The sequence below is a fragment of the Nasonia vitripennis genome, chromosome 1, assembly GCF_009193385.2.
Source record: "Nasonia vitripennis strain AsymCx chromosome 1, Nvit_psr_1.1, whole genome shotgun sequence".
NCBI classification, from domain to species: Eukaryota; Metazoa; Arthropoda; class Insecta; order Hymenoptera; family Pteromalidae; genus Nasonia; species Nasonia vitripennis.
Genome location: NC_045757.1, coordinates 9,561,802 through 9,576,609, shown reverse-complemented (window position 1 = coordinate 9,576,609; position 14,808 = coordinate 9,561,802). Strand labels below are relative to the sequence as shown.

General features: G+C 50.6%; 1 protein-coding gene across 9 annotated transcripts in view; it reads left to right on the top strand.

The window, feature by feature from the left end:
- LOC100120252 (serine/threonine-protein phosphatase 4 regulatory subunit 1) overlaps window positions 1–14,808 on the top strand; it is a 151,102-nt gene that overhangs the window by 110,296 nt on the left and 25,998 nt on the right. Inside the window, exons 5-6 of one of the 9 annotated variants that reach the window (XM_032595786.1) lie at window positions 933–975; window positions 14,613–14,663. The exons of 7 other annotated variants lie outside the window; for them this stretch is intronic. The gene's annotated coding sequence lies outside the window, so the exon portion shown is untranslated. Of the gene's footprint in view, window positions 1–932; window positions 976–4,734; window positions 5,718–14,612; window positions 14,664–14,808 lie in introns of those variants that run through there. One more of the 9 variants, XM_003424976.5, reaches the window with a different exon arrangement.

Here is a 14,808-nt window from a genome sequence, read left to right as displayed (position 1 = left end):
GAAACCGTTTCCGGTCATTTCTATTTTCTCAGGAATATTTATCAGATAAGCCGCCGACCTAAATAAATTACCAACGGATCCCTATGCGTTTTGATTGATTTATAGCGCTCCGGAGCTGATAACGAAGGTCCGAACAATCGTTACGGAACTAGCGCGCGTGCGACCAAGTTCTGTTTTTCTCTCCAGAAAACGCGCCGTTGTTACACGTGCACGCATCGTAATTCAATTTTTTTTTCCACTGGCGCCTGAACGCTCGCACCAAGAGATAGGCCCCGCGCTATCGCTTGTTTTTCAATAAAAGGACTCGGCCTAATAGTAGGTTATTTATTCAAGTTTTATCTAAAACGGCCGCGCCGCAGGAGAGAGAGTTTTTCCCAGATACTCGCACGAGTCTGTCAACAGTCCGGCCATGCCTGACGATTCTTCGAAATTTTTTTTTTTTTTTTTTTTTTTTGGGATCGCGACTTTCTCTCATGATCTTATTCTCACTCGGTATCTCTCATACCAACTTCGTCGCCTCTTATCTTCCTTCGGCGAGTCTCTCGTCGACGCCTCGCTCACATTCCCAAAGTCGGTGCGCGTCCGTGTGAGTTTTGGCACTTGTTTCGTCCTGTGCTCTCTTAGGAAATGTACAGTCGCAATGTGATTGGTGACGTCAATATTAAAACCGCTTAGTCAAAAATTAATAACGGTATAATGGAAGTGTGCGGTAAAGTCGCCTAATAAATTATTGGTAAGCTGCGTGAAGCTCGCTGCGAGTGCAGTGCTTATCGATCGTCGTGAACTCGGGAAACGCAACAAGTGCGCGTTCCGACAACGATACCAAGTCCCGCTCAAACAATAAAGTCTATACAACGAGTGCATACGATATAATGAAGTCCTTTATCGTGCGAAATTCCAATTCTCATGAAAAATTTCTCTTTCTGTTCCAGGTAAGCCTCGTTCGACTCCCGCCCAATTTCTCGATAATAGACCGTAAGTATGTAGCTCTCTTACGAATTCGTACGATCGCTGCGCAGGCTCGACAAATCTCTCGCCTCGAGAAGACCACACGCATGCACTCAGCTCTCCAATCGGTAAAACGGCGTGTCGGCAATCAAACTCGTCATCATCGTCATCGGCTCCCCGTGGTTTCCGCGCCCGCGATCTCGCGGCGCGCATTAATCGAGCATGGCGCAACGCTCGATTCTCCGCATACACTCACACACGGACGGACGGCGTGTATAGTCGCCGATTCCGGCGGGGCAACATTTAATTTCCGGTTTCCTGCGCGTGGAAACGTTCACCTCAAAGGCGAGTGTAGTGCGCTGCCCACACAGGGTCCCGTTTACGCATTTCTCGCTTGCACATGTGTTCAGTGCTGCAGTCGCCTCCCTTTTTCGCTACTTCGCGCCTCTCGACTATATACATCGCGGACTGAGCGAGCGAGCAAGCGGCTCTAATTTTAGAGCGAGCGAGCTTTGATTTCGTAAGCGTTATGAGGGCGCGGAGGATGTATTTGTGTACCGCCTGCACTTCCGTTGTTTTCCAAAGAGCTTGTTTTTATTGGACGGCCTCGTGCGCGCGTGGTGGGCGCTGACTGATTGCGAGTTGCTGCCGCTGCTGCTGGACATCTTGCTACACCGCATGATAATCGAGAACAGCTCCGAGCTCTGAAGTCTTCCTGCGTCGGCTAATGAATTCCCGACTCGTTAATCGAGCCGAAAACTCTTCTCGTATTCGCCGCCAAAGACTCGACGTTCCCGAATTCGAAGCGCATCCCATGTGTGAGTGTATGTACACCGTACAGTCTCTGCTCCGCGTTGTATACACGCTCGCCTGGGACAACGCACTTCCTTCCCCTCTCCGGTCGCGCTTCCTCTCTCCTTCCGGTCCTCGCCTCCTCCTGTGCAGCAGCAGCAGCAGCAGCAGCAGCAGATCGCGTATAATCTATTCTGGCCTCGAGTTCAACACTGCCGATGGCGCTCGAGAGCAACTCGTGCACTGCGATACTTTGTATACGTTTGATCTATTTTTCGCTTCGATACGGCTTTTGAAATTTCAAAAGATTATTCTCGTATAGCTGTAGATGCAGCCCTCGAAGAAGCTATAAAGGATGTTGATGCAGATTAAACGCCCGAAGAAGCGTGCATGCACGAAAGACGCGGTGCCTTACAGGGGGATTGATTGATTAATAGATCGATTGATTGATTGATTGACTGATTGATTGCCGGTTTATTGCGGGGCGTACGGCTATCTCTCGTTACACGCAACTGGCCACGCGCTGCACATTCGTTTGTTTGCGTCAAATTTTTTCTCTTTCATCGCCACCGCCGCCGCCACCACCACCACTGCGCACGCGCACACTTAATTATATCCCTTGCGGTCGCGAGCGTGTACTCATATAATAACCATAAGTTTGCGCTAAGCTTTTTCACTTTATGACGGCTAAATTGTCGAGCGCAAAAAGAAGGCCCGAGTTTTGTCGCGCATTACTCCCCAAGGAAATACGCGCGTCTTTTTTGCCGGCTTCGGAATTTCGAGAATTTCCGTATGACGACTCGGAGCCGAGCATGTGCGAGCGAACGTTCTAATTTTAGAAATAATAAGTAAGCTCTCGAGCCCTTTTTCACATTTCCCGCGACGTCGCTCACTTGGGAAATTCCCGTCGAGGCAAATATTGTACTTCCTCGAGTCGGCCGTGAGGAACTTTTTGAGGAATTTTCATACGCCTTCGAGTCCAGCGCCGAAATTCCTCGCGACGCGTTCGATAAACCCTCTCGTGTTTTAGCTCCCTGCTCTCCCAGCGGGGCCCGCGTCGCGCGTATACATACGCAGAGAAAGAGGGATAGAGCGAGTGACTCACACAAACGCACACGTCGGGAGACTGACATGGTATATAGAGCGTCATGTAGAGCATGTTCTGGGACTCGTTGCAGGTCCGTTTGGCGGTGCGGCGGCGGCTTCTCTTCCGAGAAGTAACGGGTCTGTTTTATTCCCCCTCTCCTCTGCCTCAGCCCGCCCTTCCCCCACTTCCTCCAGCAGACTCGCGTCCTGCAGCTTCTATAGCGTGTGTAGAGCGGTCCGCGCCGAATATCTTTGCTTCCGCCCCTCCACCGGTCGGACCCGCTCGCATCCCCTCCACTCGGCGAGTTTTCGCGCGCAGCGGTTGCGTTCGCCACACACTGTATACGCGCATTTTGGTTTTTTGGCCGATGTAGGGGCTGATGCGGCGTTGCGCCAGACGCTGCTGCGAGCATATCGCAGAGGCGTATGACCCCGCGCTCGCGAGCACAGGCTTTGGTTGCTCGGCCTTTGGATAGCCATTTGTTTGTCCTTGTCTCCCTCTCTCTCCTTCTCTACGGGCTTTGACTGCATTGCGTGCGTGTACAACTATACACATACGCACTGTCTGTCGCGGTTTTATTCTTTCTCTCTTCGAGTCAGTCGGCCTTTATTAAATTTCCTCAGGTCTTTGACCTCTTCTTTAACCCTTTTTTCGGCGCTGTTGCGCTCTCTCATACTCCGTTACGGATTCCTTTCAGACGCACTTGATGGAAGTGCATCTTTTTTGAAATTCATTCTTTTAGCCAGCGGCTCTGCCTGTATAATTTTATTATTCGGTCCGCTACTCGTTTCATCCCTTCATTCAATTGTGCGCGTTTATTGCGCCGTGGACATTGTTGAAATAACAAGTAGACACTCGTGCGCCTCCTTGTCTTCGTGAACTTTGTCGCTTGGAGACTGCAAGCCAGCGTGTGACTTAATTAAAGCTGGAGTGAAAAAAACGCGTTACGAGAAATGATGCAATTCTGCGGTTGTTAAATCGCTGAAAAATAACAACCCGCGATTCGGAATCCGTGATTTAAATGAAATCGATGCGTTCTTAGAATGTTACAAGTATACACAGTATCGACTGTGCGGAGAAACACAACGCGGGTACGTAAAAAGCCGCATCAATATCCAGCCGTTGCTTTCCTTTCTTTTAATTGAATACTATTGATTCTTGTGACATAACGAAATTCTTTATCCGAGTTTTCTGGGTAGGCCAGTCAATTTCCATAAAGAATGCCAGAATAGGAATATGGGATTAATTAAAAAGTGCGCGCGCGAGAGGTAAATTTTCAGAATAGATTAGAACCCTTGGGTTGTTAGCGGATTAATGTAAGGTGATTAAATTACCGCCGCAGGCCGCAAAGCGAGCATACAAATTAAATGTTTAATAAAGAAGCATGAGAATCGGAACCGAGCAGTCGGAAGAAGCGTTAACCAAGTGAAGCCAGTGCGTTCCGAGCTCTTAACCCCGACGACCCGTGCAGGGGAAACGAGCGGAATGAGCGTAAAAAGCCAGCCGCTTCTTTCCGATTCACAGTTAGCGCAATTAAACCGTTTTCGAAAAGGCTCCAATTACGCTCGTAGGCCAATTAAATCGCACAAAAACGATGCATTTCTGCGAGATCGACGTTCCCCATGATAATTCGACCTAACCTCCGGAATCAGTGGGAGGAGCCGCTTGCTGCGAATCTCCGAAAATCCCCGAAAAGCGGCGGGCACGCTATAGCGGTTCCACGAAATCCAGCGCTTGGCTCCTCGGAAAACTGAGCGCAAAGCTCGCGTTCGCAGCCGAACTCGCGCCGCCGTCGCCGCAGCTGCGCACTGGTCCGCTGCGCAGGTGCCGCCGCGCGTCTTTCGCGGCGTGGCCGTCGCTCTCCCCCCCCCTCTCACTCTCGCTCATTTCCCCGCTCGGGGAGCCTCAGTGCGCCTCGAGCCGCGACGAGCGACGGACGTGTGCGTGCCACGTTCTTCTCCGCTCCCCACGTTTCTCTTTCTTCGCTCCGTCTCTCCCAGTACGGTATCTCGCGGCAGCAGTCCGCGCACCACACGACACTACACCCGTGCGTGCACGTGTGCGCGCAGCACACACTTTTTTCAGTGCGTTGTTGCATAATGCGCAGTCTAGCCGCGAGTAAATCAGCGAGGAGGAGTTTCTTCAGCGAGTGCGCCGAGAACTTAGTGCGTCGCAGTGCTTGCACCGAGATGCTAGATCTAGAGTACACCCGAGTGCGAGACACTGGATAATACACTCGTGTGCGCGTGATCTTTCATTCGATGATGAAGTAAAGCGAAAAAGAAATAATAATGATTACAAGTGAGACGCTGTGCAACTGTGCTTTGAGTTCCGTCGAGTATGAGAAAAGGAGGATGCGATCGATGGTAGAAGCGCTGGTATAGTAGTAGTAGTATAGTAGTAGTAGTAGAGAAAATGCCAGTTCGCGCCTGCAGAAGAGGAGCAGCAGCGGCAGCAGCGGCGTAGAAAAGAGAAGAACAAGAAGACGACGACGACGCCGCGCCGCTCGATCGGCGGTCGCCGGAAACGACGCGCGCGATACATGTATATACCGCGGCGCGCCGCGTGCGAGTGTGTGTGCCACAGCGCGCGTACTGACGTCACGCCTACTACTATACTAGCCAGTACCGCTACTGCTTCCGGTTCATGACTCTGCGCACACGAGGTTTTCCACGACTACTGGCATTATTGCTCCACGACGACATCGCGCACCGCAGACACACATGCGCATAAAGTGAATGAGAAAACGACGATTTTTCCTCGCGCAAAGTGGAGGGGAGCAGTCTATATTACTGCCGCCGAGAGACTCGCACATCAGCGGTGGCAGCAGCAGCAGAGGAGGAGTAGAAGGGGGAGCCTCAAAGGAGTAACGAGTGCCTCGCTTTGACCGGTAATTGGAGCATTCCTTATGCCATTGAGAGTAGTAATGGCCCTCGTAGCGTGCCCAGCGAGCGAGCGCGCCACGCTAGTACTATAGAGACTTCCGGCCTGTGCCGCCGCCACCGCAGGAAGTGAGACACACGTGTCCCGGGCGTGTATGAGCCCTGCCACCGCCGCCGCCGTCGCTTCCCTCCGTGCTACACACACACACACACACACACACACACACACACACACACATACACACACACATGCACACATGCACACGATGATGTATACTCGCGGCGAGCATCAGCGTTCGTTGGCTTTCTTTAGGCTCTTCCTTTTTTTTCTTCGCGGCAGCTATATATACGTCTGCGCCGCGATGCGTTACGCCGCAAGCGGTCGTTCGCTCTCCGCTGCGATTTTTCATTATCATCGTTATTGGGTGAGTGGCTTGGACTACATGACGAAATTAACCGCTGCTCTGTCGTGAGGATTGATTTACGCGTTAATTGATAGTGCAATCCGAACGAACGGAACAAGTTTTTTTCTGCTCGTCATTTCGAGGTGTTTAAAGTACTCTCGCGTGTGGTACACTGACCCCTCGGCGGTGGTATTTTAATTTCGCTCGATTAATATTTACGACGGCTCGATCGCGCGTTATGGACTTTCGCGCTCATTTTGACACTTGTTGCGCGCGCTCTATATATACACACACGCGCATGACATTTTTAATAACTCCTCGACTCGATCTAGCGCGATCAACTTTCGGCTCGCTCGTTCGAAAATCTGGAAAACGTCCGGCCACGCTCGCGAAGAAAACTAGCTCCGAAAGTTCAGGCAACTTTGATAATTAACGGCAATTAAAACTGCGAAACTTTCCAGTGTTTTCCCACGGCGCGAGAGAGCGGCTTGAAAAAAAGCGCGCACGAAAGAACCCACGCTCTCTCGCTCGACGGCGCAGTGAAAAACCTGTCCGCACTTCGAAGCTCGCACGCGCGATAAATTCAGTTAATCTAAAACCGTGTATCGGCTCTATTAATTCCTCTCGACTTTCCTCCTTTGAAATCGCCGGCGAAAAAAGATCAGCCGCGCCGTCGACCGAGGGTTAAAGACCTTGAGCGTTAAATCAATGCGCGCTGCTGAGTCTCTTATTCTCCCTCGTGTGCGGTGTATAAATAACGAAAAACGATATCTCGTGCGCGATTCTCACGGCCTTGCAATTCATGGTAGTGAAAAGAGGAGCCTCTAGTACGCGAACGGTGAAATTGGTGGAAAGCATTGAGGACGAAAATGTTTGTGTCGTTCGCCGATGACCGCTTAGATTTCGGGAAATAACTTTACGCTTATTATCGTATTCGGTTTGAGAGCCGGTGTATCGAGCCGCTCCGATAAATATTAATTCCGTACGCAGGAGCTTTTTCGAAACGCGAACGGCGCACATATTAAGCGCATTTGCAGACGGAGAGCTTGGGAATTCAACTCGCGGAATTTCGAGATTCGAGAGAGCGAGAGAGAGGAGGCGCGTCATCGCCCGAAGACGCCCGGGAGAGAAGCGAGTGTGCCGCGCGCGGCTATGTCTTTTTTCCTTTCCCACGCGAGCGAGTTGAGAGAGAGAGAGAGAGAGAGAGAGAGAGAGAGAGAGAGAGAGAGAGAGAGAGAGAGAGAGAGAGAAGGCGACTCATTATGAATGAATTTTCGACCTCGCGCTTGACCAGTGGCTCTCAGTTTCGCGGGTCTATTTTGCATTTTTTTTCTTCCCACAGATTATTCATTTTGTTCTCTGTTTTTTTTCCACTTCTTTCAGCGCCCCGGAATTTTTTCGATCGGTCTAATTTGTAGGTTAACTCGGATGAAAGTCGTGGGTCGGTCGAAATCTCGCGGTTCACACATCACTTTTCGTCTAATTCGGAGCTCGCGTATTTGCATCGAGATGCTTGTAATAGACTCGCGCCAATTAATCTATATTCCACGCTCTCGTCGTGTGCCCGCCGAAAATTCAATCAAGGATCCGCTCTCAAAGCCCAAAATTGCTTTTCCCAGACAGACAGAGATAGAGAATGCAGCGACGTCAGCTAATCGGAAATTCGCGATTCGAACGAAAGATAAAATAAAAAAATTAGGAATGTTAACATGCAAGCTGAGCCCAGAGGGCGTCTTGGTTCCCAGCCCCAAACCCGTGTTAAATGTATATCTATATATATATGCTCACGGACAGGCTCTTGCATGCGTGAGTTAGGTCGCGTGACCCCCCCCCCCCCCACACACACAACAGCGTGTCCGTGAGCGCGCACGCACACACACGCACACACACACACACACACACACACATATATATATATATATATAGACACACACACACACACATAACACGGGTTTGGGGCTGGGAACCAAGACGCCCTCTGGGCTGAGCTTGCATATTAACATTCCTCATAGAATCGAGGTCACGCCCTTTTCGGAATCGAAACGTCGCGGCGAGGAACGACGCTTAGCGGTACTCGGAAATGAGACCCGACTGCATTCTACACACTCGAAGACGAGTCGCGTCCAGGAATCCGCTGCTGCTGCTGCACCGGATGCACCGTCGTGATAATCCCGTAAGCCGTTACCTCCGGTTTTGTTCTGCTCCTGTATAAACGCGAAGCTGTGATCGATGTGTATATCCTTGGAACTCTTCGCGATATAAGCGGACGTCACGCGTGCAGTATAGACACAGCGGCTGAACGGAGTCGATCAATAAACTTGGTCGTATTTCTTCGGCATTCTTTCGTCGATTTTCGCTCCCCCTCATAACGATCATTATTCCTTCGATCAATTCTTGCGACGACTCTCCTTTTCTATATTTACATAGCGCAAAGACGACGACGACGTTGTCGACGACGCAAGCACGCGCGCACAAGCCAATCGGCTTGCGTCATCGTCCTGTCGATTGTGGTTTCGCTTAGTCTCTCTTTCTCTCGCTCGTTTTCGCGCCGCGCGAGTCGCACGCAAGTTTAACAACTTCTCTCGTCTAGCATGAATTATTGCTGTTTATTGAAAAGTAAAAATCGCCTTCGAGTAATTTTAAGTAGCCGTAAATACGCTTGAAAACCCTTTGTGCGAGATGATCGTGAGTTACGGCGGGAGCTGGAATCGCGGGAAAGTAAATATCAGCTCTTGAATAATGCAACTTTGCCGCATGGTTGTAAAATCATTTTAGAGGATTCCAAGCGAGCGCGAATATTATTTTATATAATTGGATGAGATCGAACATTCGACATAGAGGAAAATTAGCAACTTGTTTTCTCGCATTAGACCGTTTGTTTTGTTTACAGGTTATACTTTGCCTGCACGAACCCGTCAGACTCGTTTTGATTTTCATTAGCCAGCTTTTCGGTGAAAATGTTGGCTTAGGCTACGCGAGTAAACTACTGCTTTCAAATCAAAATTCTTTCACACGCTCCACAGTTTCAATTTCGAAAATTACAGCTCCGATCCACGTGCACGATGCATTGCTTTACCTAAAAAAAAATGATGCGTAGCGTTGGAGCATCTATAAAATGAATTGCCCAACAAATTCGCTATGCTAGCGTATAAAATGCTGCGCAACTATCGTTGAGAAACTTTTTCCAGTTTTTTTTTATAGGCCGCGCGTATATACATGTCTATATTTCAGCCGATAGAGAACGACCGACTGAGAGAGCGAAAAGAAAGAGAAAAAACCGCCGGCCGCGTGAGTAATGGAAAGTTCATAACTCAGGCGGCTTTTTTTGCCGGTGACTGCTTTGCACTTTTCGCAATTGTTTTTCACTGGACAAAAGGAAGCCACCCGAGAGAAGAAAATTGCACAAAAACTGCGACGCGATTTTTTTGCCAAGTCAGCGATCTACCGATTCATCTCCTTCGTGTATAAGAGCTATACAGGGGGAAAAAAGTATACCACCGAGATTCCGCTCGTCAAATCCTCCGCGCTCACCTCATACCGAAATTCCACAGCGCTGCCTCCGTAATACCGCACACATAGCAGCCGGTGCGGAAAGCCGCTCGTGCGCAACCTTGACTCGCGAAAAGCAGCGCCGCGGGGAAAAGCGCCGGCCGCAATCAGCCTGGAATTTCCGCGGTTTGAGAACCGCAACGGCAGCAGTGCATGTGTATTATACGAGCAGAGCAGCGGCAGCGGTGCGGTGGGTTGTCGCTCGCGTGAACTGAAGAGAGAGAGAGAGAGAGAGAGGGGACAGGTATATGCCCATGGAATGCCGTCTTCGAGACGCTACGTGTGCGATCCTCGCGTGCGGATTTTTCTGTCGGGTTTTGCGCGGGAAAATGGAAAAAAGCGCGTGTGTATATAAAGTCATGGGGGCTTGAAAATGCAAAAAAATGTCAAAAGCGTGTGTGCATACGCGCTAATGGTATTTTCGCGCGCGTGATAGAGAGAGAGAGAGAGAGAGAGAGAGAGAGTTTGCTGAACTGAACCTTCAAAAGTTCATCGCTCCCGTACGAATGCAAACACGATGCATTCACGTTTCTCTCTCTCTCTCTCTTTCTTCTTCGCTCATTCTCGTCGTTTGTGTCTCGGTATCATTGTTGTCGGTCGCGCGTTAGCACAAAAACCTTTGCCCTTCGGGCTCCTCCCGTCCCTTCCTCTCCCCCTACTCTCTCTCTCTCTCTCTCTCTCTCTCTCTGGGAAAAGTGACGAAACATTGCGCGCCGACAAAGTAAACAAAAATAGTATTTTTAGACCGCGCGGCGGCGTATCTTTTTTCTCAGTTGTAAAATTTCGCGGAACTGTTTGCGCACGACGCCGACGACTCCGGCCGGAGTAAACAAGGCTGCGATCGCGATTGTTATATGTGTGAGGCGGCTTCATTGCGCGATTATCGTATGCAGTGTATGTATAGTTCGGTTGGCCGAGGTCGCGGTCGAGGATAAACTGTTCGCGCCGGCCGATGACCCCTAATCTGCAGTTCAGTTGCACCCCCCCCCCCCCCCGAAACGAGATCCACCTTAATTTCTCATAAAACCTCTAGTGACGGATCAACAAAGAGCCGGTCGAAAAAAAGAAGCCGTCGCGCGGCGGGAAAAGAAGGAGAAAAAAGAAACGAGCCGGCAACACCCATTCGTCGAGCGAATTTCGACGCTGGCTTTCGAGGATGCAGGGGTCTCGATATGATGATTATTATTATTCGCTTCGACATTAGACGCGCGAGAGGGAGAGAGAAGGAGGATAAATCGAGCTCTAAGCAGCGGCAGCGTCGACCCCTCGCACATGCGGAGAGTGAGAGAGAGAGCGAGAGGGGGGAAGGGGACAGGGGGGGAGACGGGGGCCCCCGTGGACCCCGGAGCTTGTTTACGTCGGGTAAGAAGAGAGATAAAAGCCGAGAAGGGCCCGAAGGCGCTGCCGCCAGTGCAAAAGGGGCCTCGGCAGCGTGAGAGCGGGCGCCTCGACTCCGCATTTAGTGCAGTGGGCGCTTCTTCCCCTTCTCTCCGACGCTGCTTCCTCCTCTCCGTCGCCCTCCTTATCTCGCTCTTGCTCGCTCCTATGTACGTGTATATACTCGCGTAGCTTCGCGCTGAGGGAGGGCGAGGAGAGCGAAAGAGAGGAATGAAAAAGGTACAAGAGAAGGAAGAGAAGGCGCTGGAGGGAGATCTCTCTCTCTCTCTCTCTCTCTCTCTCCGCGTCTGTGAGTCCCCGCCATGACAGTGCGGAATGCATGAGAACGCGCGGAGAAAGAGAGAGAGAGAGAGAGAGAGAGAGAGAGAGAGAGAGAGAGAGAGAGAGAGAGAGAGAGACAGAGACAGAGAGAGACAGAGAGAGACAGAGACAGAGAGAGAGAGAGAGAGAGAGAGAGAGACTGACCCTCTTCGTCGTCGTTTTGTTCTTCGTCGCTCTCGGTTCCTCCTCTCTTTCTCTCTCTTTGCGGCAGCAGCTCTCTGTAGCTCAGAGCCCAACGTCGGAGGCCTTTATAATCTCTATCTCAATTCCGCGCGACCGAATCTCACGTGCAGACGACGACATCGAGCTGCGGAGGGGGGAGACGACAGAGCAGCGGAGGAATAGATTTAAACTGCATCGAACGCCCGGGAGAGTGAAACAAACAAATTGTACCAGTTTATTACCTTGACTCTTGCCGCGCTGCAAAGGTGCAACGAACTTTCGATCTTCTCCTTTTCGCTTCTCTCCCTTCGAGCGCTTCTTTCTTTCTTCCCCGCGCATGCACACTATTTATCGTACTCCTGTTTAGCTGCTGAATGAATCGACGAGTATCCACTCGCGGTCTCGGACGACCTGATTGACGGAACCGGCAAGAAGCCCGATAACTGATTAGGGACTGTCCTGTGCACCGGAATGCGACGAGGAGACGACGACGTTTCGTTGACCCGCGGCTTCATTGAGCGCCGGTGCTGGCGGAGAGGAAACGAGTAGGGGAAACAGAGGAAAAAACGGGGGGTCGGAGCCCGAGAGGAGAGGAAGGAAATTCCTTGGAAGTTCGTCTGGTGCATACCGGACCTCCCTCGGAAAGGAGCTGCTCTCTTCTCCGCCGCTTCTTCGCTTCCTCCTTCTCCTCCTCCTTCTGCTTTCCCTTCGCTCTCGCAGCTCACGAAATTCGCGATTAATCGGATAATAGACTTTTCTCAACAGCCGACGCGACACATTCCCACGGTCAGGCTCCGAATCTGGATCAGATCGATTTTCGTTCCATAAAAATACATCCCGGCAAACTTTTCCTCCCGAGGAATTCGCCGCGCGGGTGGCCGAGCCAGCGAGCGAGCGAGCGAGCGAGAGAGAGAGACAGATGAAAGACAGAAGTAGCAGCAGGTGCCGCGGCGGTTGCAGCAGCAGCAGTCGGTCACGTAACGGTCGGCACGCGCGTGACGTCACGAGCGAATCGCGCCGGTCATTCATGCGACTCGCGAGCCGCGCGCATGCATGTGCGAATGCTCGGGAGAAAAGTTTGGTACAAACTCCTAGACGCGATGTACCTTAAACTAAAAATTTCTTTCTTGAGGTTTCAGCGGCCTACCCACGCGCAGCCTCTCATTCACTCGTTCATTCACTGCCGTGCTTCCATAAACGCTGCTGCCGACGACGCACAAGTGACTGCTGCTTTTTCTTTCGTCGCCTCTCGCTTGTATACGTGTACACACGGCCGGAAGAGAGAGAGAGAGAGAGAGAGAGAGAGAGAGAGAGAGAGAGAGAGAGAGAGAGAGAGAGAGAGAAACCAAGAGAACACCTCGAAGCAATAAACAGAGAGCTCGCGATAACGGGTATTTTTGCGAAGATATTGGCTTTGTTGTGTCTGCGAATGCGTCTTTATTGCCGGCGGCTTTTTGTCGTTGTTATAACACTCAGCGCCGAGCGGTCTCTTTGGATTTTCGAGCTGCTTTTGAATTTTATCGCGCTGGCCAACTCGAGACACACTCGTCTTGAGCGATATTTTGTCGCGAATCGTGCGTTTTTCTTCGTATTAGTCTATAAAAAGACATTCACCTTGACCCTCGTTGGGCGAAAAAATCGAGAAAAGACAATTAGATTCATTAGCGAAATTCTCGACGGCGGCGGCGGCAGTAGTATAGCGCAGGATTCGAAGAATGGCTCGAGTGGAAGTCAACGACCCGCGAGTAAAGAGCTTACGGAATGCTCGCGAGTCTCCTCATTCAGGAATGCGAGAGGTCCTCTATTTGCGTCATGAAGAGATTAGCCATTTTGTTCAACGACTCGTATACAGTCAACGCACATCAACGAAGAATATTGAAATAATTTTAGCGTGTGACCCAGTTGTAGATCTAACTGAAAACTACAACATTTCTCTCGCGAATAAGCCGCACTTTGCGACATCAATACGAAGCTTAAGGAAAGTGCGCGGAATCGCTCGAGAAGCTTTCATATAGCCCGCGGAGCGTGTAATTAAACGGCGTAATTCTTGTACAAATATGCTCTCCGCTCGCAAAAGAGAGCAATCCCGAGCAACCTCGAGCACTTCCTTCTCTCTCTCTCTCTCTCTCTCTCTCTCTCTATCTCTCCTCTAGTCGTCGTCTAGAATACCTATAGTCGGCAGGCACAGGCCGAGGATTCTGCAGACGACCGGCGACCCACTTAACCTGCGCAGTCGCGTCTATTTTCGGCTTTCGTCTTTTTCCTTCTCTCTCTCTCTCTCTCTCTCTCTCTCCCCCCTCTCTCTCTCTCTCTCTCTCTCTCTCTCTCTCTTTCTCGTTCGCCTTTGGTTTATCGCTCGCCGATCTTCGACCCGTCGTGCGAATCGATCTATTCTGTACTAGTGCCTTAGTTTGAATTCACAGAGATGCTCGTTTCATTTTCAAAGAACGTTCGCCAATTTTCTAGAAAATCGACTCTTCAGTAGGCTAAACAAGCATGCGAATGACGATTTCGAGGTAACGTTCAGCAACTGCCGTTGCAAAGTGCGCAGTATCCTCTCCAGAAGACAAGAGCAGCGTGTACAAGCCGGAATCTCGTGTCCATTGTTACCGTTTTACCCTCTTTTTTTCGTCCTAGCCCGCGTCTTGCCGTATACACACTGCGAGCGCATTTCAATCGGCGAAAGTGGACGAGCGAGAATATATCCTTCCCGCGGAGTGTGTAAGGTCCCTTTTTTATGTACCCCCTCGCGTTCTCTCTGGGAAAGAAAGATATAATAGCGCGCTGGCGTATTTTGCGATTAAGGATATTGTGTGTACAGCGACCACGGGTTATCTGCTCGCATTGTGTCGGCTAATTGTCGTCGTCCCGTCGTGGCTTTTTGGCGCGCATTGTAATGCATAGGTGTATATACGAGGCGGACAGAATTTTCGGGGTAGTTTTTGGTTGTTATTTTTTTCAAATTTCTGCCTTTGATCTTCCGAGAGTTACTCAAGCCATTGTAGTTTTAAGAATTCCGCTTCGCATAAAATGACGACATTCTAACGATTGATTTTCTTTCTGTTTCAGGTAAGTGTCGCAAACCGGCGTAACAGCGCAAATTCCTCCACGTCGGCTAACGTAAGTCACCATCGAAACCTAAAATTTTCTCATCGGCGCAAACGAGCGATTAAGAAACTCCTCCTCCCGCCTGAAAAAAAGAAAGGAGCGAAGCTCGCGGTCACACAAATCAGCCCTCCTTGCGCGGTGGCGGCGGCTCGGGCAC